The sequence below is a fragment of the Protopterus annectens genome, chromosome 16.part0 (genome assembly GCF_019279795.1).
Source record: "Protopterus annectens isolate FY-2018-M chromosome 16.part0, PAN1.0, whole genome shotgun sequence".
Classification (NCBI taxonomy): Eukaryota; Metazoa; Chordata; order Ceratodontiformes; family Protopteridae; genus Protopterus; species Protopterus annectens.
In genome coordinates, this window is record NC_056750.1 from 791,525,810 (window position 1) to 791,550,437 (window position 24,628).

The window sequence follows — 24,628 nt, forward strand, 5'->3', positions numbered from 1 at the left end:
TATTGGCACTGGGACTATTTTGAGGAGATTTGCCTGGCTGCATTCTAAGAACCTCCCAGATGATGTCAAAAATGACATTTTGAATACTCCATTTAGTTTTCAGACCCTGCTGCAGAGGTCATCAAAAACTGTGATAAGGGAGGTAAGCGGATTCAGATAATCTCTCAGATTTGTCAGCATTCTTCTCTAAATTTTTTGAATGCTCAGTTAGCTCAGCTCAAGCTGACTAAATGTTTGGGCATGTGGAAGGTGCTCTGAAGCTTTGGAAGCTGGCCAGATGTTATATCCTGTGCAGGATATAACCCATACAGCTTGGGCTACAGGTTATATTTCACCATAACATAAACAACACTGGCTGGAGAGAGAGATCTCTGTCAAAGAATTCCCCTCCTTTAAAATGCACTCCTCTGAGCCATTAAGCAAATTAGCCCCTCAACTGTCTTCAAGTGCATCCTGCATGATTGGGGAGGAAAGTGTAAATTAATCCAAGGTGTGGTCCACTCAAGCCCTCTTTGAAAGAGAAATAAATTAACTGGCAGCTGCTCTTAAAGAGCTGTACTAAGTGGGATCTTGAAGTTAGTTTATAACTGATACAAACGATCAACAGCCTAATATAACCTTCTGAGACTATGAAGCCTGTGCTCAACATGTGGGCAAAATAACATACAATCATGTCAGCCAGTCAGTATCAATAGCTCCACAGTAGCACACCCCCTTTATGAAGGAAGATCAGAAGGCCAAGAAAGGTGCCTGAAATTATTTTTCCAGTACTGTATCATATGCTACCAATACCTGAGTAGAAATGGCAAGTGCTTACCCACACAAACTATTAAACACAGCAGTAAAAAAAACCTGTCCAGAAGTAGAGCTCTGGTTTCAACTAATTTATAAATGTGTGCTGTCTGTAATCAAAGGCAAATAGAAAATAAATGGTGCAGTATGACTTAGGGCTTTTTACAACATTCTTCACAAGGAGGCTCTAAATAAAGATCTGCCGAAGCAGCAGAAACCTCCAAAGCAGACACCCAAGCAGCCGCTACCCCAAAACAAAACACGTGCAACACATATCTCACAAAGCCAGTGTGCCGAACAGTCACAGCCCTTAAGACTAAACAACACACCTGATACACTTGTAATAGGTGACTCTATCGTCAGGCACACTGACATCCCGCTCACCAGGCTGAACAAGGAGAGGGTCACGGTGAGCAGCCTGTCGGGCGCTAGGATCCACCACATAACACAAGCACTCAGGTCACTCCAAGGCAAGTACAAATATGACTCAGTCATTGTCCATGCTGGTGTGAATGATCTGAGACGTACCTCCCTGGACTACATGAAAAGAGACATAAAGGAGCTCTCTGAGCATGTAGCCCAGGCCGGTATGACCCTGACCTTGAGTAGCATCTTACCCTCACCAAGAACGATGCCACAGTATGAAGACAAGATGATCAATTTCAACAATTGGCTTAAGTACTGGTGTCATTCAAAGGGGATCCAATGCCTGTCGGCTTGGGATGATATGCTCGACAAGCCACGATGCTTCGCTAGGGACGGCTTGCACCTGTCACCCCTGGGCTTTCGGATATTGGCAAAGGTTCTTGCTACCCCCGTAGTGCCTTTTTTAGGCAAGGCTCAAAAGACAAACCCACCTCCATAGGTATCACAAGGGATAAGAAACTAAGAGTAATGCTACTCAACGCCAGAAGTCTAAACCTCAAGATGCACGCCTCAAAACTCTCCTTAGCATGGAGAACATCGATATCTGTGCAGTAACAGAAACCTGGTTCAGGACTCCCGAGAGCACCCCAGCACTACCAGGTTATACCTCATACCATGCTTTTCGGCCCCAAAACTTGGACCGAACCACGAAAGGAGGGGGAGTATCGATATTCATCAAAGTTACCCACACCTCCAGGTTGGTGGCAAAGCACGAAGCATCAGAGACTATCCATGTGCAACTAACAGTGGGTAAAAGTGCCTTCCAGTTTATAGCCTGCTACAGACCACCCTCCCAAACCCAGGAACCCCACTCGGCCTTCCTGAGAACACTGGAAAATATGAAGGTCTCTCCAAACACCATTATATTGGGCGACTTCAACTACCCAAACATAGACTGGGAGCATTACTCTAGCCCAAAGGTTCCTAGAATTTATAAACTCAAATGCTATGGAACAACTTGTTACCACTCCCACAAGAGGGGAAAACATACTGGACCTGATCATCACCAACATGGGGACTCTATGCTCCAGACCAGAAGTGTATCCCTCACTGGTAAGATCAGACCATAAACTAATCTCACTGGATATTCACATCCCGATCCCACCCCCTGCCCAGAAAACCACAGTGAAAAACTTCTCTAAAGCAAATTTCACACTCCTCAAAACTGAGGTGGAATCCTTCAAAGCCCCGGGCCTGTGGAAAATACGGCCCAGACCGCAGAATCCTTTATAAATGCATTCTATGAACACCTTCCGGAATGCATGGATCATGCGATCCCAAATAAAACCAAGACCCAATCCTCCAAAGGCAGACGTCCTGTCTGGTGGACCCCAGCCATAAACAAACTATACAATAGAAGGAGGAAGCTACTAAATGATAGCGCAAAATCCCAAAAAGGGAAGGCATCACTGATCAGTATTAGCAAAAAACTATGGGCACACATAAAATTGTCTAAGGCCAGCTTCGAGAGAAAAATTGCACAGGACACTAAGGATAATCACAAGGCTTTCTTTAGTTATGTTAGGAACCTGGGTGGTAATTCTCAGATATGCTCAGAATTAGTCCAAAATGACAAAAAAATACACCGAACCCACAGACATTGCCAACATCCTAGCTGACAGGTTCAGTGCAAACTCCCCCCCCACCAAAAGGGCAAATATCTATCCCAGCAGAGTGCTGCCCCCTGACATCTCAGATGCTCAGGTAAGAGCCGCCCTCTCCAAAGCAAAAAACACAGCATCAATGGGACCAGAGGGTGTCCCGGGCTGTATCCTACATGAGCTCCAAGAAGAGCTAAACCCAAACATAAAACTACTGTTCAATCTCAGCCTTACTACAGGATATGTGCCCAAAGAGTGGCGTACAGCAACAGTGGTCCCTCTCCACAAAGGTGGTGCCTCAATGGATCCTGGAAACTATCGCCCCATAAGCCTGACTAGCTTGGTCTGCAAAGCTATGGAAAGGATCATCATGGACCTCATAAATAAAGATATTGGGGACCTACAAACACTGGATCCTACCCAGTTCGGCTTTGTTAAGGGCAGATCCTGCCTCTTAAACCTGGTTGATTTCTTTGAAACAGTCACCAAGGCCATTGACGAGGGAAGGTGGTCCACACAGCCTACCTGGACCTCGCAAAGCCTTCGATACAATACCCCACTCGGGCATTATAGATAAGCTCACCAGCTTAAATATAAACCCCTATGTCACTAGATGGATTGCAAATTGGCTCAAGGACAGAACCCACATGGTTAGAATTGCTGGAGCCATGTCAGACTCAAACCAGTTACAAGTGGTGTCCCACAAGGCTCAGTCCTGGGACCTCTCTTGTTCGGTATATATTTCTCGGAGGTAAGGCCAACACGGAAGGACTGTGGCTGACCAAGTTCGCAGATGACTGCAAACTGGGCCATAATCGACTCTCCAGCCGACACAAGCATCCTCCAAAAGGGCCTCATAGAAACAGACAACTGGTGCCAGAGCCATGGCCTCAAGCTAAATGCCAAAAGTGTATAGTCATCCCTTTGGCAAAAACAAAGTGCTCACAAATTACCACATAGGTGGTAATCCATTAAGTACAGAAGAAGTAATTAGGGACCTAGGGACCCAAGTTGATAGCAATCTCTCATTTGACAACCACGTGGCCAAAGTGGTTAGAAAACATTTTATATAGCCCACCTAATCATGAAGGGATTCACATCTAGATCAGGGACGCCATCGTGCCTCTTTACTCATCCCTCATCATGCCCATAATTGAGTACAATGCCCCTTTTGGGATGTACCTTACCAGACACCTGCAGCAACTGGAAAGACCCCAAAAGTACCTCACCAAGAGGATCAAAGGGCTCAAACAGATGCCATATGCTGCCCGGTTAAAGAAACTCCAGCTCTACTCAGTGGCATACCGCCTGTTCAGAGGCGATCTGTGCCTGACGATAAAGCCATGTCCAACCCGGAATTAATGGACATGCTGCACCTCAGAAAATCCAAATCCCATCAAGCTACGCCGAGAGACTTGAACCTCAGCACTGAAATAAATAGGACATGCTGGAGGGACAGATTCATAACCCAGAGTCTCCCTTCACTCTGGAATAAAATCCCAGCCCAGGTTAGGCAGAGTCCCTCATTGACTCTCTTCAAGAGGAATCTTGATGAGTGGATGGGAGATCGTAGGTTTACCCCGGGTATCACTTCTGTGTCACTGTTAGACAGAGGCACAGTATACTAACCTCGAAAAAGGGCATAGCAAAATAAATTTAAAATGGGTGGCGAAAGCCAAACACATTCTGGCTAGGCTTATAAATGCCCTAGGGCAGATAGCCTAGTATGAACCTATGAACCTAAGAGTATACAGAACAATTTTCTTAACAGTTAATAATGCAGCTAAATTATAAATGGAACTTGTTACAGATTACAAAGCATAGCAATCAAAATACACTGACATCATACAATAATAAAATCACATTTATCAAACGAACTTACTAGCAGTCAAAAATAATTACATAAGCATCATAAACAGTGTGTATTTATTAAAATGGACTTATTAAAGATCAAAAAATACTTTGTCCCTTGCAGACTGAAATACATGCAATACGAGTTAGAAAAAAGACAGTATTAAAGGTTTTCTGAAATGGCACAAGGATGCAAGCTAATGGTAGCAAGCAATAACTAGGGCATTATACGGGGCAAGCTGACTGAATGCTGAAGAAAGTAAACATTGTGAAAAAAAAATAAAAGTAGTGAATTTCATTCAACTATGAATGGCACAGATGCAAAATGAAACAACTGCTAGGTAGAACTTGTGAATTTCTATTGCATTAAGTGTGGCTACTTAAGGACACAGGAGAGAATAAACACAAGTACTGAAGAAAAGGTAACTGTCTTCACAAGCTGAATGAAAGTAAAATAAAGCCATTTTCCCATACTGCTGAATACAGACTTGTGCAAAAGCATGTATCCACTACTGGATGCTTAAATTAGCAGATAGCATCAGTCTGTCTTTCAGTATAAAAAAGACACTATTAACTGTATAAAAGCAAAACAATGTTATGTTGACAACTACTGAATACAGAATTGTACAAGGGCATTTCAAGTTACTTTTGCCTGCTTAAAAGTAACAATGGGGCGATAAGTACACAAAGCAAGCACAATCTAAATGTTATAATAAGGCAAAACAAAATGTCTGCTCAACAGTGAATGCAAACGTGTATGAAGATAGAACTATTTTGGGATTATTAAGTAAATAATAAGGGCACATAGTGTTTTGAATAATAAATGCACTGTGTGTGTGTCTGGAGTATAATGCAATGTGCATGGCAGTAATGAGTAATGTAATGGCAGGCAAGCAATTAGTACAGAGGATTAAGGATCCAAGCGGTTTATGACCTGCTTCCTGTGTTGAGAGTTTGATTCCTTCCACCTCCATTTTCACACTATGTCTCTCTGAGAAAGTCAATTAACCAGACAGTGCTCCCAGGTCTCCCCTGAAAAGAAACACTTGTCTCTAGTGAACTTACCTGGTTAAAGAATAACAATGAATAGACGACTGCTAAAAGCCGAGAACAGACCATACACGACTATGCAAAAACTGTTTTGAGAGTACAAACAAATATTTAAACAACATGCTAGGCATGACAGGAAGGCCTAAGCAGTAAAGGGCTGAACACAGATAGATTTTTAACATGACTCAGCATGACAGCATATGAGTTAATGATTACGATTTACCAGAAAAATTTGGGGACCTTAAACTGGAGAAGAGAACTTCATGAAACAACAAATGGCACTCCAACGGAGAGAAAGTTCCGATGTAATTAAACAGAATGTACCATAAATTAAACACTGTTACATACTCTAACAGCACCTTATGGAAAAAAAATCCTACAGACAAATCCCAGGAGCATGTGAATCTAAATGCTTTGATAACTGTAGAATATTTTAGATTTCATAAGATAACAGGACAAATCCAATGAAACATTAACATATTCTAGACAATGGTAAACTAGCCAAATCCAATCCATCCATCCTCAACCCTTTTCTCATCTTGCACATGGGGTCGGGGTGTCAATTCTGCAGTGACAATCATCTCGAGGCAAGGTTTACACCGCCTGGTGGCTAGCCCTGCCACGGTAATTCATTTGCACCACTTACTCGCACATAGACTATCACCTACAGTCAATTTAGTGTGTCCAATCCATCTACTGCATGTCTTTGGAATGTGGGAGGAAACCGAAGCAACCAGAAGAAACAAGCGTGACCTCAGGGACGACATGTAGACTACACACGGAGTAATCCAAATTTATTGAAAATGAAATAAAAAGTTTACAATGAAAAGACACTTTTAGAATGTCATTATACACAATAGAATAAAAGCTTAATGAGCATATATATAGTTAAAGACTATGAAAGTGCAACAACAATGGCAAAGGTGAGAAATGGTGGTTAAAAGTACGTGTAGTAAACAGTAATATGAATGTAGTGGGAATGTGTTCACTTAATAACATCAGCCATCCCTTGACTTGTCAACCAGGTTTGCAATCTAAGGATAAGGTATGCAGTTGAATATGTGTGGGATGTTCTTGCTTCATAGCAGCGGGCTTGCCAAAGTAAAAACAAGGCAGAGACTACAAAAAAGTCTGTCCTGGTAATCCCTGGGTCCCACAACGCACCATAGTCACCCATTAAGCACTTAGTGGGAGTCAAAGGAAAAAGGTATGGGACCACAAATGTGTCTCGGACCCGTTCCCAGAACCCTGTGACAAATTTACAGTGGAAAGGTATGTGCATGGAAGTTTCTGGGGCATTACAATCTTGGCGGAAGCATTGCTTGTCTTGTGCGGCTCTAAAATCTAGGGAGGCACGCAGTGGAAGTCTATCTAGGGACGCCCTCGACAAAAAAGTGTGTCCAGATGGGAATTTTAGAACAAAAGAGTTGACGTTGTTGTATCCCGAGTTTTTGGAATGGGGTATAGTCTTCGTAGGCATCTATGGAATGATGAGTCGTTAGAGCCTGTTTGTACCACTGCTGGCTTGTGTGTTGGATGTTGTACTGTGAAAATTTATACCTGGAGACCACAAGTTGAATGTCCTTGTATTCTGCAGTGAGTGGGACCGCTTCCCTGCAAAACAGGATGCCCAAAACTGTCCTTCTGTGTTGAGCAGAAGGTGTTGTGTGAGGGTAGGGGTGGATGATCTTAAGTGTGTGAACACACAGTGCAGAAACAGAACGTGCAGGAATAATGTGCCGTGCTTTAATGAAAAGCCCCACTTTTCTGTCTGGGAAAAGATTATTCCTCTTTTAATGGGGTTAATTTGTGCATTCCAGAAAAAGGTAAACATCTTTTGGAGTAGCTGAGTCGCCCAGAGTAAGGGGAAAAAGTAAACTGAGAAAACTTGGATGAGCTTGGAGAGGAAAATGCCATTAAGTAAATATACACGTTTACTAGAGTAGGAGAGCTTGAAGGTGTTCCAAAAGGTAAGGGATTGACATGCCATGCGAACCACGTTTTCCAAGAATGTCTGTACGAAAGGAAGCGTTCCAAAAGGGACCCCTAGAATTTTGATGCCATCTGTTCGAGAAGGGAGGCCATGAATTTGTGTATGATCCAAGGGCTGCATGGAGAAAATGGTAGATTTGGAGTAATTTGGTACATGGATTCCTTTTCCAACACTAACATTGTAATGCAGCAGGGCTGGGAAGCTGCAATTCTGAGGTACTGACTGTTGGAAGACATATTAATCCAAGGTCCCAGGTGATGGATTTGATGGTATATCAAGTAGATTTAGAACATTACATGGTACTTCTTAAAAAATATCAATGGAAACGGCAGCCAAAGATTTAATCAAATTAAATCAAGAAGAGGTTGTGTGTGCTGACTATCAATAAGCCTAGGAAAGCTAGCAAACATTAAATGTGGCAGAATGTCAAACAGGCTAATATGCTTTGGTTTAACCAACAGGACTGCAGGTAATACCACAATAACTGCCATGATGAAATAATATGCAAGTAAAGGCAGGAAAAGAATAAAGATGGTAGAAAGAGGAGACAAAAACAGAAGTAAAATTACAAAAATGAGCAGGCCAAATGTAGGCAAACACAGAAGAAAACAGGCCTGGTCTGATATGATTAGAGTTGTACATCATGAATCAAACAGGCAGAGGAATTATTTGTCTTACTCAGTGAATAGCAGGAGACTAGCTTAACATGCCACTGGATACAAAAGCTGCAATTGCCATAATCGCTAGAATAAAATTATAATAAATAATATTCATTGCACCATAAATTAATTAAACTTATTACTCTAAAGACTTGCACAGGTGAAGAGTTAACCATGAGTTACATTTTTAATGTTTTATTTACTTAATTTCGTTATAATCAATCTTTGGACAGTTTACTCACTCTTAGAAAACTGATGTCATCTGACAATAATTCAATTGTCTATATTTATTCTTTCATTCATTACTATTATCTATTCATAGTTCTATACAGTGATTAGTAGTAAAGGACTTAAATAAACTTAAACTTGACTGCAGTACTAGCTGACTGATGGCAAAAGTTACTGTACTTAGCAAGCCACCTAGAAAAGACACATTTAGCGAATGCAAACCCTTAAATTGTTCAATCTAAGTTCGTATAATAATTTCAGGTAAAATCTGAGGTGACAGAGCACATTCTGACTGTGAAAGAATCCATCTCCTCTGTTTTCTACCCTGGGAAAAAGGAGATGAGATGAATACATGGATTGTCTCAAGGACAATTCAGGAAACCATTTTCTAGAGAAAACCTGGGTTGGTCCTATGGGATACCAGATACTTGTGAAAGATAAAATACAGTTCCATACGTATAACATCCTATAGCTCTAAGATCATATTAAGTGAGATCATAACTACCAGGAAAAGCATCATAGCTGAAATACTGGTTCACAGCTATAGGCCACAAAACATAAGCAACCCCTTAAATATATTTTCCATTATCCATTAGCAAATCCAGCAACATTACTATAGCCAGCACATTTGATGAATAACAATAAATGCATGTTATCGAGATACTAGATAAAATCAACAACACATCACTACCTCCTCTTTGTTAAAAAAATACGACAGAGAACACAGAATGTCTGATATGACTTGATTTGGCGTTACTAAGCTGCCAATTGCATGTTTCAGTTTTTATCATATGTGCATACATTTACTGTTCATTTTAATATTCTTACATGCGAAGATGAATGTCTACTAATTTTAATAATTAATATATTATGTACTGTGTAAACTTGTGGACAAGGTAGTGACAGAAAAGGGTACTGTAGCAGCTCATCCTCTCAGTTAAAGTGATGTCACTATTCTTACCGCCTTATTTTACTGTTGAAATGCCTCATTCTGTGGTTTCGGCAAAATCGTTTCATGGTATGTAATCATTTTTCCCACTTTTTCTTTTTGTTATTTTTCACTCTGAGGTGCTCCACCTCTGTCCCCTGACCTTTGATATCATGTAAGGAGTTCCACTATGGCTGACAAGTCCGATGTATGAACCCACTCCTGAGGGCTGGGCTGTTTTTATCTAGTGAAAGCAGTGATGTCCGAGTTGTTGGTTTAACTTCTGATGTTGGGAGTTCTAAACCCTTACAAAGATGACCCTTATTTGAGTTCAGCAGAAAGTTCAGATGACAGCAATGATGACGGGGTTGTGTGGCCTCCTCCATACTGTAGTGAAAGATGTTTAGGAAATCATAAATAGTATGGGTACTGCTAGGATGCAATGAATTTCTTTTACTGCTGATTGCTAAATGATTTTTTTAACTTAATGAATGCATTATTTTCACTTTTTGGTCATGCTTACTGTCATTACTATTGTTTCACAGCAGTGCACTGTTTTTCTTAATGTTTTGACTGTCACCAGTATGTGTATATGTCAATTGTTTTTGTCTGGTATGTAGGGAAGGAAGTCAGTGAATGGTATGGATCTGTTTGAAAATTTGTTATGGCTATGAAATTAAGAATGATCACTATAATGATCCTAACAGAAGATGCATCTCATACATTATTACATACACAGTTAGATTTGCACACATATGCACATACATAATTGCTCTTTGACAAGGAAGTACAATTTGGTGCAGTATTTAAATACTTCTGTATGTAATGTTAAGTGTTTTATTTTCATTTCTGAAGAAAATGTAATATGAAACATTAGGACAGGTATGTCTTGCAGTTTACAAAAGAATGTTGTGTCTTTCGGCTTTTCCCGGTTAGGGGTCGACACAGCAGAACTCCGGTCCGCTAATGATTGGCAGTAGATTTTTACGTGCCGAGTTGCCTGCCCTGACGCACAACCTTCAACGAAGGTATGCCCATTCACGCATGTCTCCACACAGAAGACGCTCTAGCTGAGAATCGAACAGGACAACATCTTACTATGAGGCGACAACGCTACTGCAGCACCACCACCACAGTCTATATGGAAGTTGATACAGAGTGAAATGAAATAGTTACTGGGAGCAGATCATGGAGACAGATTGTGAAGTGCACATGGAAGTCATGTAAGAAATATGCTGTGGTAGTGTGTGTGTGTGTGTGTGTGTGTGTGTGTGTGTGTGAGAAAACCCAGCCAGGGACATTCTAAACTATTCTGCACACTTGAGAGGTATGCACTGCACAATTAACATCTTACTTTGCTTAGATACCAGAAAACAATAAAGGAGTTACTATTTCCCCAGAAACAAAACCACCATTCATGCCACGTTTTATTTATTTATTTTATATTTGATTACCGGGTTGGTCTGACTGGGCAATCAGGTGTCCTTTTCAGCAGAGACCCAGGGAGAAAAGCTCCACATACATGACAATTATAAAAATACAAAATACAACAGCTCCACGTACATGATAAAGATACAAAAGTCAGAGATGCGTACAAATTAGTAGAGCAAACAAACTAGTACATCGTGGCATAGTATGATGAGAAGTTACAGAAGTGTACTATATATATACATATATATATATATATATATATGTATATATAGAGAGAGAGACAGCGTGTACAGTAGTAAAGCAGAAAATATAATGTATTTAAGTAAGAATTAATTAAAAATGAAGTGCAACAATGTATTTCACTGATGCACAAACTTAACAGTAACTCCTTGAAAAATACTGCCATGTAAAATAGGAAAAAAGCACGTGCAATACTAATTCGATTACAAAAGTGAGTGCAAATGCATATACATTGCTTTGATCTTGTCAAAGCCGAAGCCTGGGAAAATAAGAGCAAGTCTCTGAAAAAAGTCTGTTATGATTCAGCAATTCTCTCTCTACTGTAGCCCTGTTTACCTAACATGACATTGTGCCATGCTGGGGGTGGAGTTTCACAGAAGAATATTTTTCAGAGTGCCACTAAAGCTCTGTCTTGACAGTTTCAATTAGGAAATAAATAATTCCACCAAAGAAAACACACCCAACAGTTACTGCTGCGGTATGCGACACTGCTATTGCAACACATGCAGAACAAAGCCAAAACACTTAGAACCGTGTGAGATATCCTTTTAACAAATCATAAATAATCAAATAAATATTTTTAAAGTATTAACTAATTCAACTACTACAGCAATCAAGTGGTAATTGGTTTTACAATACAGAAATTTTTACTGGAAATGATTCATCTGGCTTTCAAAGTCATAGTAAACTTTACTGTCATTCAGAAATCACACAAGTACAAAAACTTAAAATTCTGTGTCTCTGAACTCAATGTGCAGACAACGTATAGACTATTTTCACAGACATTTAAACATATAACACCTAGCTATTACATCACAGACATGCAAATAGACAGACTAATACTGCACATAATTAGAAATACATTTTAATACTTTTCAAAGTGAACACTTACTTGCATGAGACTTTAGTATTGCACAGGTACTTGGTTAAGACATTACAGTGACCCTTGCACAGAAAGAGACATTTGAGTATTGCACTGTGAACATCAGAGTACTGCACTATGGTTAATTTTCTAAGTCGCAACATGTACTGCACTGAAAGAAGAGATATTTTACTGCATTACTATTGCTCTAGATGGCCTATACGTTACAGTCATGGTGAATATTGCACGAAGTAGTAGATGAGACTGGTAACCAGGTTACTGCACAATTTGAGAAAGTTTCTATTGATCCAGGTGGCCATCATGGAGTGTAGTGTGGTATTCACTGTCTTTTCACTGTATAGTCATTGCAGAATGCCAAAACATAAGCCCACAATCTTGTAGACTACTTAAATGGTTATATAACTCAAAGTAAAGTAATTCCCATGTTGAAACATCAATAACATTAGTAAAGCTCTTATCTACTGTCCCCACTATATTCGGCACAGTACGACAAGAAGGATTGTAATCTCTTGATTTTAGGCCGGATTCATTAATGCCTACACTCAGTGTACACCAAGTGTAACACCATTCTGAGTGAAAAGACAACCCAAGCACAACTCCTCCTTCCTCCTCTTAATTTTAGTTTTCCTACTGATTTTCTTGCAACTTTAAATATTGAGAGGGATTCATAAAGGTTACCACAATGTGTAGACTATGTCTATACTTAGTGTAATCTTTCTGAGTGAAACAACAGCACAAAAAGTACAGTTTTGTATCTACCATAAATGTAGATGTTCGAAGATCCACATTGCTGCAGTCCTTACACTTGGGTAGTCCGCTGTCCTCGGTCGGCCCGAATATCAAAGTATTAGGCTGACGTCGGTCAAGGCGCTTAAGACTGACATCAGGGCGTCAGGGTACAAATGCGCATGACCGACGTCATATCCTCAGTCTTTTCTTGCCCCAGATGTCAGAAGACCCTAAAAGAAAGGTCAAAACCAAAAAACAGCAAAAACAACCAACCACCCTTGCACTAATCATATGTACAATATATACAATATCACAATATTCACAACCCAACCACACAACCGCCTCTAACTACAGAGGGAAGGAGGGAGTAAATTGGACTGCAGCAATGTGGATCTTCGAACATCTACATTTATGGTAGGTACAAAACTGTACAATGTTCTTCCTCTCACATTGCTGCAGTCCTTACACTTGGGTAGAATCCCAAAGCAGAGGTAAGGGAGGATGGCAAAACTATAAAGTAGTAGGAGCTGCCAAAATGCCCTGTAAAATTGCAGTGGCAAAACCAGCCCTAGATTTAGAGTAAAGTGGAAGGTGGTAATGCTTAGAGAAAGTATGCACTGAACTCCAAGTAGCAGCCTCCAAAATATCCTTAGTTGCCACCCCCCTTAAAAAAGCTGTAGAAGTGGCAGTAGCCCTAGTGGAATGAGGCCTAATCCCAGCTGGAATCTCCTTACCATGATGGGAATAACAGAAAGCAATACAAAACCCAATCCACTTAGAAATAGTTTGTTGTGACACAGGCTTGCCCTGAGAACCCAAAGCAAATGAAACAAATAACTGCTGAGACTGCCTGAACCCTTTAGTTCTGCTCAAATAATATCATAACTGCCTGTGTATATCCAAAGTGTGCAAAATCTTTCCCCTTTATTTTGGGGCTTTGCATAAAAGTAGGCAAATGAATAGTTTGGTTTAAAGCCACACTAGAAACCACTTTAGGCATAAAGGAAGGATTAGTAAAGATACCCTATCCTTATGGAAAATTAAGAAAGGCTCAACTGCCATAAGGGCCTGTAATTCAGAAACCCTTCGGTAATGGCCAACAAAAAGCAGTCTTCCATGATAAATATTTCAACTCGGCAGTAGCTGCAGGCTCAAAAGGTTGTAGAGTGAGCTTCTCCAACACAAAATTGAGATCCCAAGCAGGAGTAGGAGCTCTCATGGGGGTCTTATATTCTTTGCCCCTCTAAGAATTGCTTAAACAAAGGATGAGAAAACAATGGTGGGTCACAGTCATAGTGAGCAGAAATTGCTGCATGAACCTTAATAGAAGAGAAGGACAACCCTTTGTCCAGTAACTCAGTAAGATATTGAAGAGCCACACTTAAATTAGGCTTAGAAACATCAAATTCCTTTGCTGTACTCCAAAATAAAAATCTCTTCCATTTATCTACACTTTCCTTGTACTAGGCCTTCTGGCCTCCAAAATAACATTCAAAACTTGCTGTGGAAGCTGAGACCCTCAGGGTTTAAAACAGAATATGCCAGGCTGTTAGGTGAAGAGAGTGAAGTTTGACATTGAGTAAATGACTGTTCTCCTGAGACAGCAGGTGTGGAATCAAAGGCAAAGGCCATGGAGGCTCCCATACCAGACTTCTCAGTAATGGGTACCAGTGCTGTCGAGGCCAATCTGGAGCTATTAAAATCATCTTTGGCTTGTCCTGTCTGACCTTCAGGAGTACCTTTGGGAGGAGAGGCAGAGGTGGAAAGGCATACACATGAAGATTGCTCCAATTGAATGAAAGAGCATCCACTTTCCAAGCTGTGGGATGAAACCTTTTTGTGCAAAACTTTGGCAGCTGGTAGTTTAGTGGAGAAGCGAACAGATCTATGTCTGGAGTTCCCCATAACACTGTCAACTTCTGAAACACATGAGGATCCAATTTCCACTCGTGGGGATCCATAATTTGTCTGCTCAACACATCTGCTAAGGAGTTCTGTGCTCCTGGCAGAAACCTTGCCTGAAGATTTAGTTGTAAACTGAGAGCAGTCTCCATAAAATCATTGCTTGTCTGCATAGAGGATAAGAATGTGTTCCCCTTGCTTGTTGATGTACCACATGACAGTTGTGTTGTCTGTTAGAACCAACACCTGCCCTGGAAGAAGTAAATCCTTGAAAGCTATTAATGCAAATTGGACTGCTAACATCTCCTTCAAGTTGATATGTAGATGTTGAAGTCTGGCTGTCTTGTACCCACTTTCCATTTAGATGAGCTCCCCAAGCTTTGTCTGAGGCATCTGTCGTTAGAATCTGACTCGCCTCTGGCCGGGTCACAGAGAGTCCCTTGTTTAGGTGACATTCCTGAGCCCACCACAAAAATTCCTTTTGAATGCAAGGTATTATCTGAATGACAGTGTCCAAATCTTGGCAGTGCTGTGTCCATACATTTTGAGATACCATTGTAGCTTCCTCATATGCAGTTTGGCATTGGGAAGCACCAGAATACAAGATGCCATGAACCCCAAGGCTTGAAGGACTGTCCTTGCAGTCAGCCTGGACTGATGAGACAATTGATGGAAGTAAAGAAAGATTCTTTTGCTTGTCCGGGGACAAAAGGCCATCTGGGACGCTGTATTCAGTCTCACACCCAGAAAGCACATGTCCTGAGAGGGTACTAGACTGGACTTTATTTCGTTCACAGAATACCCCAGGCATCTTAGCACTGCTATCACATATTGTAAATGATGAAGAAGTTGTCCTTCCTTGGGCCAGAATCAGGCAATCGTCCAAATAAGGATAGATCTGTATTCCTCTTAGCCTGAAGAAAGCTATCACTGGAGCCAGAACCTTTGTGAACACTCTTGGCAGTAGATAAGCCAAAGGGCAATGCAGAGAACTGATAATGAGAAGTCCCAGCCAGCGCAGATACTTCCTGCAACTTAGCCTGATAGGAACATGAAGGTAAGCCTCCTTGAGATCCAGAGTCACCATCCAGTGATCTTTGCCCAGCAGAGGTAAAAGCTGTTGTAACGTCAACATTTTGAACTTGGGAATGTCCAGATAAGTGTTGAGGATAGATAAATCCAAAATTGGTCTCCACGTGTTCCCCTTCTTTGGTACTAGGAACAGGCGAGAATAAAATCCTAGGCCCACTTCTGGCAGAGGAACCGGTTGTATGGCCCCTATTTGAAGCAGAGAAATTTGTTTGTGAGCCTCTAGTCTTTGCTGAGGAGGCGTCCGGCATGCCTTTGAAAGGAGGCAAGGTATGGAAATAAAACTTGTAACCTTGGTGTATGATATCCAATACCCATCTGTCTTGGGTAATCAAACTCCAATTTTCCTTGAAGAGTGCCAACCTTCCTCCCAAAGGTGCTGCCAGGCAAGAAGGATCTGGCAGCTGAAAAGGTAGGTCATTGGGCCTGTTTACGAAAGGACTGGCCCCTGCCCTCACCGAAGATTGTGCAGGTGAACTCCCTGTTCTAGGTCTGAAGGAGCTCTGAGCTCTGCCCCTACCACGTCTAGATCTACCCCTAGACTGTGAATCATAAGAATCCACCCCTTAGCAGGCCAATTCCTACTAAACGGAGGCTGAACTTGCAAAAATCTTTAACAGCCTGCATAGACTTAGCCTTGTCTTCCATTTTCTTCAAGACTGACTCCACAGGTGAACCAAACAACACATCAGACTGTAAAGGAGCATCTAAAATCCTTGTCTTAACATGGTCAGATAAATTCTGATCCCTCAGCCAGGCGTGCCTGCGAAGAACTGACCCAGTGGCAGCTACCCTAGACGAGGCCTGTACAGCATCAAAACCACATTGTAAAGAATGCTTACCCACCTGTTCAGAGACATGTACCAAATCTTGTAATTCTTTACACTCAATGCCTTCCCCATGAGCATCTACCTTAGACTTCAATTGAGAAAGAAGATAGTTTTGATATTTCAACATGTGAAACTGGCAATTCAAAGCCCTCATAGCCAAGGTGGAAGAAGTATAGACTTTCTTTCCCCATCTATCCAAAGCTCTGGCCTCTTTATCTGGAGGAACGGATTTTTACAACAGAGGCCTTGACATAGGTCCCTGACTAACAGTTTCTGGGTCCGCCCTAGGACTCTTATAAAGATATTTATGAGCCTCATGCACCCTGTAATACCTATCCGGTTTAACAGGAGCAGGAGGCAAAGAATCAGGATTAAGTGAAGCCTCTGCAAACACATCTTCCACAACATCCAGAACAGGTGGTATAGCCAAAGGCCTATGCTGGGGTAAAACAAAATTCCCTAAGCCTTTTCCTGGAATCAGAGAAGTCCTGACCTTCCCACTTAAAATGTTCCCTCATGGAATGAAGAGTCTCTGAAAAGAAAAATCCTCTGGAGGAGAAGCAGAAGGAGTAGAATCATCCACATCAGAATCAGAAAAAGGAGAATACTCCTGCAAGTCTTCAGCCGAAGACTCTGAAACATCGAAGCCTGCTCAAAACTCCCCAACTCTGGTTCCACCCTAGGCCTCTTATCAGGAGGGGCAAAGAACCTCTAATCAAAGTAATTAAATCTTCTGCCATTTTAAGCATGTGCTTCTTGGGCACAGATCCTGAAGAACTAGGAGTGACACCAACAGAAGCTAAACCTGGCCTGCCTCTGGGAGAAGCCTTGGAAACAGAAGGAGAGGGCCTAACCACCCTAGGAAGGGAGGGTACAGTAACCTGAGAAGCCCCTTCAGCCTGACCTGCCTCCTGAGAGACCACATCCTGCAATATCAAAGTCTCCCCTGGGATTCCAGAGAAGCCTCGGTTCCACTGGCGCCTCTAAAGAACCGGCGTCCGGACGACTCTTCTTGCCTGGGTTTAGCTGCTTTGTCTTTGCGTTTCTTCGAACAAGCAGGTGTAGGAGCATCCGACGGCATATTATAATTGCACCGCTTCGAAGACCAACCTGGCACAATCTAACCTTCACTTAATAGTGCTTATTGAACCTAGCACAAAAGCGACACCCAACAACGTCGTGCTCAGGCCCCAAACAAGAAATACACAAAGTATGATAGTCCCTATGCGGTATCTGTTTCCCACAAGAAATACAGTTATTCACTTTTTCTGACATCCGGTAAACCACTGAGGCAAGAAAAACTAAAATATTCCCCAGCGGGTACTTAGCCAACTCTGACTCGGTCTGAAACTCCGAAAAATTTCAGAACGGCACTTGCAACACTGCTTCTGCATCGGACCATGCGGCAAAAGACTGAGGATATGACGTCGGTCATGCGCATTTGTACCCTGACGTCCTGATGTCAGTCTTAAGCGCCTTGACCGACGTCAGCCTAATACTTTGATATTCGGGCCGACCAAGGACAGCGGACTACCCAAGTGTAAGGACTGCAGCAATGTGAGATGAAGAACATCAGCATATCAAATGGCGCAGTGGTGCAGCGGTTTGTGTTGTAACCTCACAGGAAGAGGTTCTCTGGTTTGATTCTCTGCTGGGGTGCCTTCAGTGCAGAGTCTGCATGTCCTCTCTGTGTTCATGTGGGTTTCTTCCGGGTACTCCGGTTTCCTCCCTCATTACAAAGACGTGTGTGGAGCATTTCTCCCCGGGCCTCCACTGAAACTGCCTCGTTCCAAGTCGGAGTTTCCAGTAAACCAATGTTAAATAAAAATAAATACAAGAAAATAAAAAATGTAGTAGAGATGGTCTTGAATACAGATTGTGAATACTTAGTGTAGGCATTCATGAACCTAGCCAATTAAGTATTTCACACCATTAAGCTTCCTAGTAAATGTCCTCTGTACTCTTTTAAATGTAGTTACTTCAGCAGTATTATATAAAAAAGGCAGAGTTGCATTTAAGAATTGGCATTACAAGAGATTTTAAAGGAGGCATGAAAATGTCCCCATTTTAATATTAAATTTTATAAGAAATTATGAAAACAATGCCTCATGCTTTCTGGACACTAACTAACATTATGGTTAAATCTCACAATTTTCACCTATTGATATTGTTGACTGCGAACTGATGTCATAACAGATTTAAAAAGGTGGGAAAAAATCCACATTTCAATGCTTTATGAAAAATTATGGTCAAACCTCTAGCCTTCACCCTACATACATCCCTAAGCTTTAAAATGAGTTTCATGCTTAATACAATCATGTTTCATAGTGTAACTTCCTGTAAATTGTGAAGGACCAACACAGTGCATTTGTTAGAATTAATGTTTACACTTTATAACACCACTGTTTAGATACAGTAACGCTGATGAAGGCTAGTATGCCGAAACTGGTCTGTATGTATCTCATCTTTTGATGAGATTTTTTTTCTGCCTCATTAAAAGATCTTAACCTCACATGTGGAGTGCTGGCTCTTTTTGTCTTTATTACTTTGTAGACTACCATTAAAATAGGTGTCATTTCAAAAATAAAAAACACAGTTTTAGATTAAATAGAAAAACAAATAAATCCTTTAACTCGTCAGCCACTGTAAACAAAAACATAGCAAGCAGTCTACCAGCTTCACACTACTGTCATGCCTTATTTTGCCTACAGTGTCGATAGCATCTTTAATTGCTTGATACGTTTCCAGTAATTAGGTCATTTGATTTGGAGTCAGCTCATATCTTACCAATATGTTTAAGGTCCTGATAGACATTACTGTTGTAACAATCGCACTAATGTTTTCCAGATCTATTATGATTTATTTCTTCCTGTCTACATTAACACAGCTGCAGAATTTCTTAGGATTACCATCCAAACTTTAAGTAGTTCAGTAACAAATACACAGACTTCTTTTGATGATATTAATGTTAATATATTTAATTCACCAAACAGGCGTACTTAAACTGATGCCGTAGAGGCAGGTTCAAAGCAGGAATGGGTAAGTCTGTTAATGATACTCAGATCCCAAGGAAGGAAGGATCCTTCAAAGGAACTTGGAGGTGCAATACCCTTTTATGTAACTGCTTGACCAGTCAGTGCTGTGTCATAGCCCTGCCCTGCTCTCCACAAGGTCATGATGGGCAAATACAGCCTGAACTATGGAGTAAGTGAGGACTAATCATACAAGCAGCTGATGCACATTAAAATGACCAGGTGGAGTGGTACAGGGTACTTTTCTGTTGAAATGAAGAAGCTTTTCTACTTGGCAAAACAGGCTTGCCTAGTGGAAAGCAAATAGTCTAGATCACTTCAAAATCTTGAGATAAAATGTCTTGAAATCAGGAATAATAACAGGATGTAAAAGAAAAGTCATGGCCCTGATGTGCAACTGGTTATCACTTCAACAATGGGAACCTCCCTTGGTTAGAGTTCCATGTACATATAGGGACCTGACAGACACAGACCACAAACCATATGGTGCTTTGTGATCGCAGAGTGACAAGAATTAGTTTCTGCCTTTCCTACCTAAAGACAGCAAAGACATGTGGGAACAGGTGAAATGATGGGTAGGTGTGCAGAAATCTCCCATGCAATGAAATGTAGTAGATATCCACAAGAAGTGTCCCTTACCCTGCTGAACTGAGGAAAGGGGGGGGCCCATTCTCCTACATGATAAACAGATCAAGCTCTGAAATACGAACTTCTTAGAAATTCAATCCATGCAAGAATTCAGGATCCAGGATCCACAACTCTAAGACAGGAATGACAAACTGATTAAAAGTTTTCCAGTATATCTTCTTCAGCTGGGATGAGAAATGCTGAGAGTGATACTTATGTATGATCCACTGTGAGGTGTGTATTACCTCTCGACTTTAAGACCACCCCTCACATACATACACCACTTAGCATAGCGCATAATGGACTGGTTATTAAACCAGACTAAGAGAGGCTCCTAAAATCTTTATTTTCATTGTCTTGAGAATTAGGACTGCTCATTGCTCCAAATTGTTTTTAGGAAGCCCCCTCTCTAGGAGGACAAAATCCCCTGAACTGTGACTAAACAGAGATGGTCTCCTGACCCTAAGCATCCATTGCCACCAACTGTAACATGCTCAGCTACAGGAATAACTAGCCAACCTGAAAGCTGATGGGAACCCTCTATCATTTTAGGAGCTGGTGACGAAATCTGACATCCGAGTAAATTCTGTGAACATGTTGTGACTATGTAATTACTAATATCTACACCACCACTACCTAAGGTATGCAAATAGTACCACAAAAACTGTGATGACTGTCAACTCCTGAGGTCTTAGCAAAGTCTGAACCTGGAGCCCCAAGCACATGTTTCATTCAGGCTGACAACAGCATAACTTCTTGAGCACTGAGCCATTTCCAAAAGTAGGAATAACAAGCACTGGGCAGTGGCCAGCTCCACACCCAGAATAAGAATCCTCTTAGAAGAGATCAGACAGAACTTCTTCAAATTTATGCTTACCCTACAAAGGTTATACTCAAGGTAGGAGGTTATAATCATGGTAGAACCTACAGAATTTATGTCACCAAGGAATCCCTTAAATAGGACAGCTGGAATCATCTTGCTATGGGAAATAAGCAGATTTTCACCTACAAAGTTTTGACCACAATGGGCAACACATTGGTAAACATTCTTTTCTATGCTGATAGCATAGATGACAACATTTTGTTTTGGAAGTAATGTCTACACAAAGTAAACTGAAAGAATCACCAAATAACCCCAAATGCTGATATGTCAAGAAATGTTCATGTCCAGTAACACTATGAAGTCACCATACAATAACAGGGGAATGACCCACAGGACAGCTACTATTTTAAACTGGATGTACCTGTAAGAGATAGTGAGTTCTAAGGATAGGGTGGAAATAGTGTCCCCATCAAAACAAATAAGATTAAGACAAGAACCTCTGGCATCTTTCCAAGTAAGATACATCTTTTATGGTACCTTTCTGCAGTTCCATTTGGATCTTTCAAAGGAAATCTGTTGAGATGGTTTGATATCTTAGTGTAGTTCTTTCTGGTGGAGAATGCAGGAGCTCTAAGACATTGCCAAATGTAACCACATTCACCTCCTCCAAAAATGGTCACCCATGCCTGCACCTATGACTGCTCCATTTCGGCCAGCTATCTTGCATAGTGCTATCTTGCATAGTATTGCAAAAAATAAGACCTCAGTGTCCTAAGGAGATTTTTACTTTCTTAGCATTGTGTAGGCTTAGAAGAGGAAAGGGCAGGAGTATCATAACGGCCTTCAACAGTAGTGAAGGTCTGTTTCTTCTAGAAATCATGCAATATGTTTTAAGATTCAACCCCAAAGAGAATTTCTCCCTTATAAAGAATATTCACCATCATGTTTCTGAGCTCTTCCATAAGGAATTACTACCTTAAGCATGCCATCTTTTGCAGACATATATCAGAGCTTGTGACTCAAGCTGCAGTGTCGGCACTACAAAAATGACAGCAAGCCACAGCATATGACAACAAAATCTGCAAAGAAGTCTTCACCACTTTCTCCTTCAGCCTAGACTCAAGGAGTCTGACAAGCTTCTTGAAAGTTTATATGAGAAATCACACAGATGAGGGTCCTAAACATCCAATATAGCAGGGCAGAAAAAACTCTTGTCTCACCAGCCTAATATCACAATGAAAAAGTACTGCAGTGACTGAGATCTGTGCTAGACCAAAGAAATGAAAATGAAATCAGCAGGGGATGCCTGTGATGGAGCCCTCTCCATCCAACTGGGCTTATAAAAGCTGTCTGCCTTCTTGGGACTCTAGCAGCACAAGCTAGACCCTTACAGGATGGTATAATGTCATCTGTAATAACTGAGGTCTAGCAGCATAGGCTAGACCCTTCCAGGATGGTATAATGTCTGTAATAACTGCACAGGCTAGACCCTTACAGGATGGTATAATGTCATCTGTAATAACTGGGATCTAGCAGCATAGGCTAGACCCTTACAGGATGGTATAATGCCATCTGTAATAACTGCACAGGCTAGACCCTTCCAGGGTGGTATAATGTCGTCTGTAATAACTGGGCTCTAGCAGCACAAGCTAGACCCTTACAGGATGGTATAATGTCATCTGTAATAACTGGGATCTAGCAGCATAGGCTAGACCCTTACAGGATGGTATAATGTTGTCTGTAATAACTGCATAGGCTAGACCCTTCCAGCGTGGTATAATGTCGTCTGTAATAACTGTATAGGCTAGACTCTTACAGGATGGTATAATGTTGTCTGTAATAACTGGGGTCTAGCAGCATAGGCTAGACCCTTCCAGGGTGGTATAATGTCATCTGTAATAACTGTATAGGCTAGACCCTTCCAGGGTGGTATAATGTCTGTAATAACTGCATAGGCTAGACCCTTCCAGGGTGGTACAATGTCATCTGTAATAACTGGGCTCTAGCAGCATAGGCTAGACCCTTCCAGGATGGTATAATGTTGTCTGTAATAACTGCACAGGCTAGACCCTTCCAGGGTGGTATAATGTCGTCTGTAATAACTGCACAGGCTAGACCCTTCCAGGGTGGTATAATGTCGTCTGTAATAACTGGGGTCTAGCAGCATAGGCTAGACCCTTCCAGGATGGTATAATGTCGTCTGTAATAACTGCACAGGCTAGACCCTTCCAGGGTGGTATAATGTCGTCTGTAATAACTGCACAGGCTAGACCCTTCCAGGGTGGTATAATGTCGTCTGTAATAACTGGGGTCTAGCAGCATAGGCTAGCCCTTCCAGGATGGTATAATGTTGTCTGTAATAACTGCACAGGCTAGACCCTTACAGGATGGTATAATGTCTGTAATAACTGGGGCTCTAGCAGCATAGGCTAGACCCTTCCAGGGTGGTATAATGTCGTCTGTAATAACTGCACAGGCTAGACCCTTCCAGGGTGGTATAATGTCTGTAATAACTGCACAGGCTATACCCTTACAGGATGGTATAATGTCATCTGTAATAACTGGGGTCTAGCAGCATAGGCTAGACCCTTCCAGGGTGGTATAATGTCGTCTGTAATAACTGCACAGGCTAGACCCTTCCAGGGTGGTATAATGTCTGTAATAACTGCACAGGCTAGACCCTTCCAGGGTGGTATAATGTCGTCTGTAATAACTGGGGTCTAGCAGCATAGGCTAGCCCTTCCAGGATGGTATAATGTTGTCTGTAATAACTGCACAGGCTAGACCCTTACAGGATGGTATAATGTCTGTAATAACTGGGGCTCTAGCAGCATAGGCTAGACCCTTCCAAGGTGGTATAATGTCGTCTGTAATAACTGTATAGGCTAGACCCTTCCAGGGTGGTATAATGTCTGTAATAACTGCACAGGCTATACCCTTACAGGATGGTATAATGTCATCTGTAATAACTGGGGTCTAGCAGCATAGGCTAGACCCTTCCAAGGTGGTATAATGTCGTCTGTAATAACTGTATAGGCTAGACCCTTCCAGGGTGGTACAATGTCGTCTGTAATAACTGGCTCCATAGAGGGGATGACCCATGACCCAAGGCTACTTCTCCTTTTTTACCCAGATAAACAATTAGGCAACTTTTGAATGAAGGAATGGAGCCCAAGAGGCAAGTTCCCAGACAAACTCATAAGAAATGAGGCCTCTCCAAAAGAGGAGTCATGTGGTTGGGAGCTGTGCGGTGAAGAGAAGTCTACGTCCTTGCCTTTATCACAGGTATTGCTTTCCTTGCCCATGATTCCTCACAGGAGCCTGAATGCGAGTCCCTCATCTCCCGGAAACATCCCTTGCTTTCACAAACATTTTTGGTAACTTGGCTGTTGTAGAGCAAGACAGTACTATTTACTTTTGTTTTCCTTCCCCCATGAACATTGTGCATACAGAGCTTTGCCAGGCCTCTCTCCCTTACAGCCTGAGATGGCCAGATACTAAACAACACAGAGAA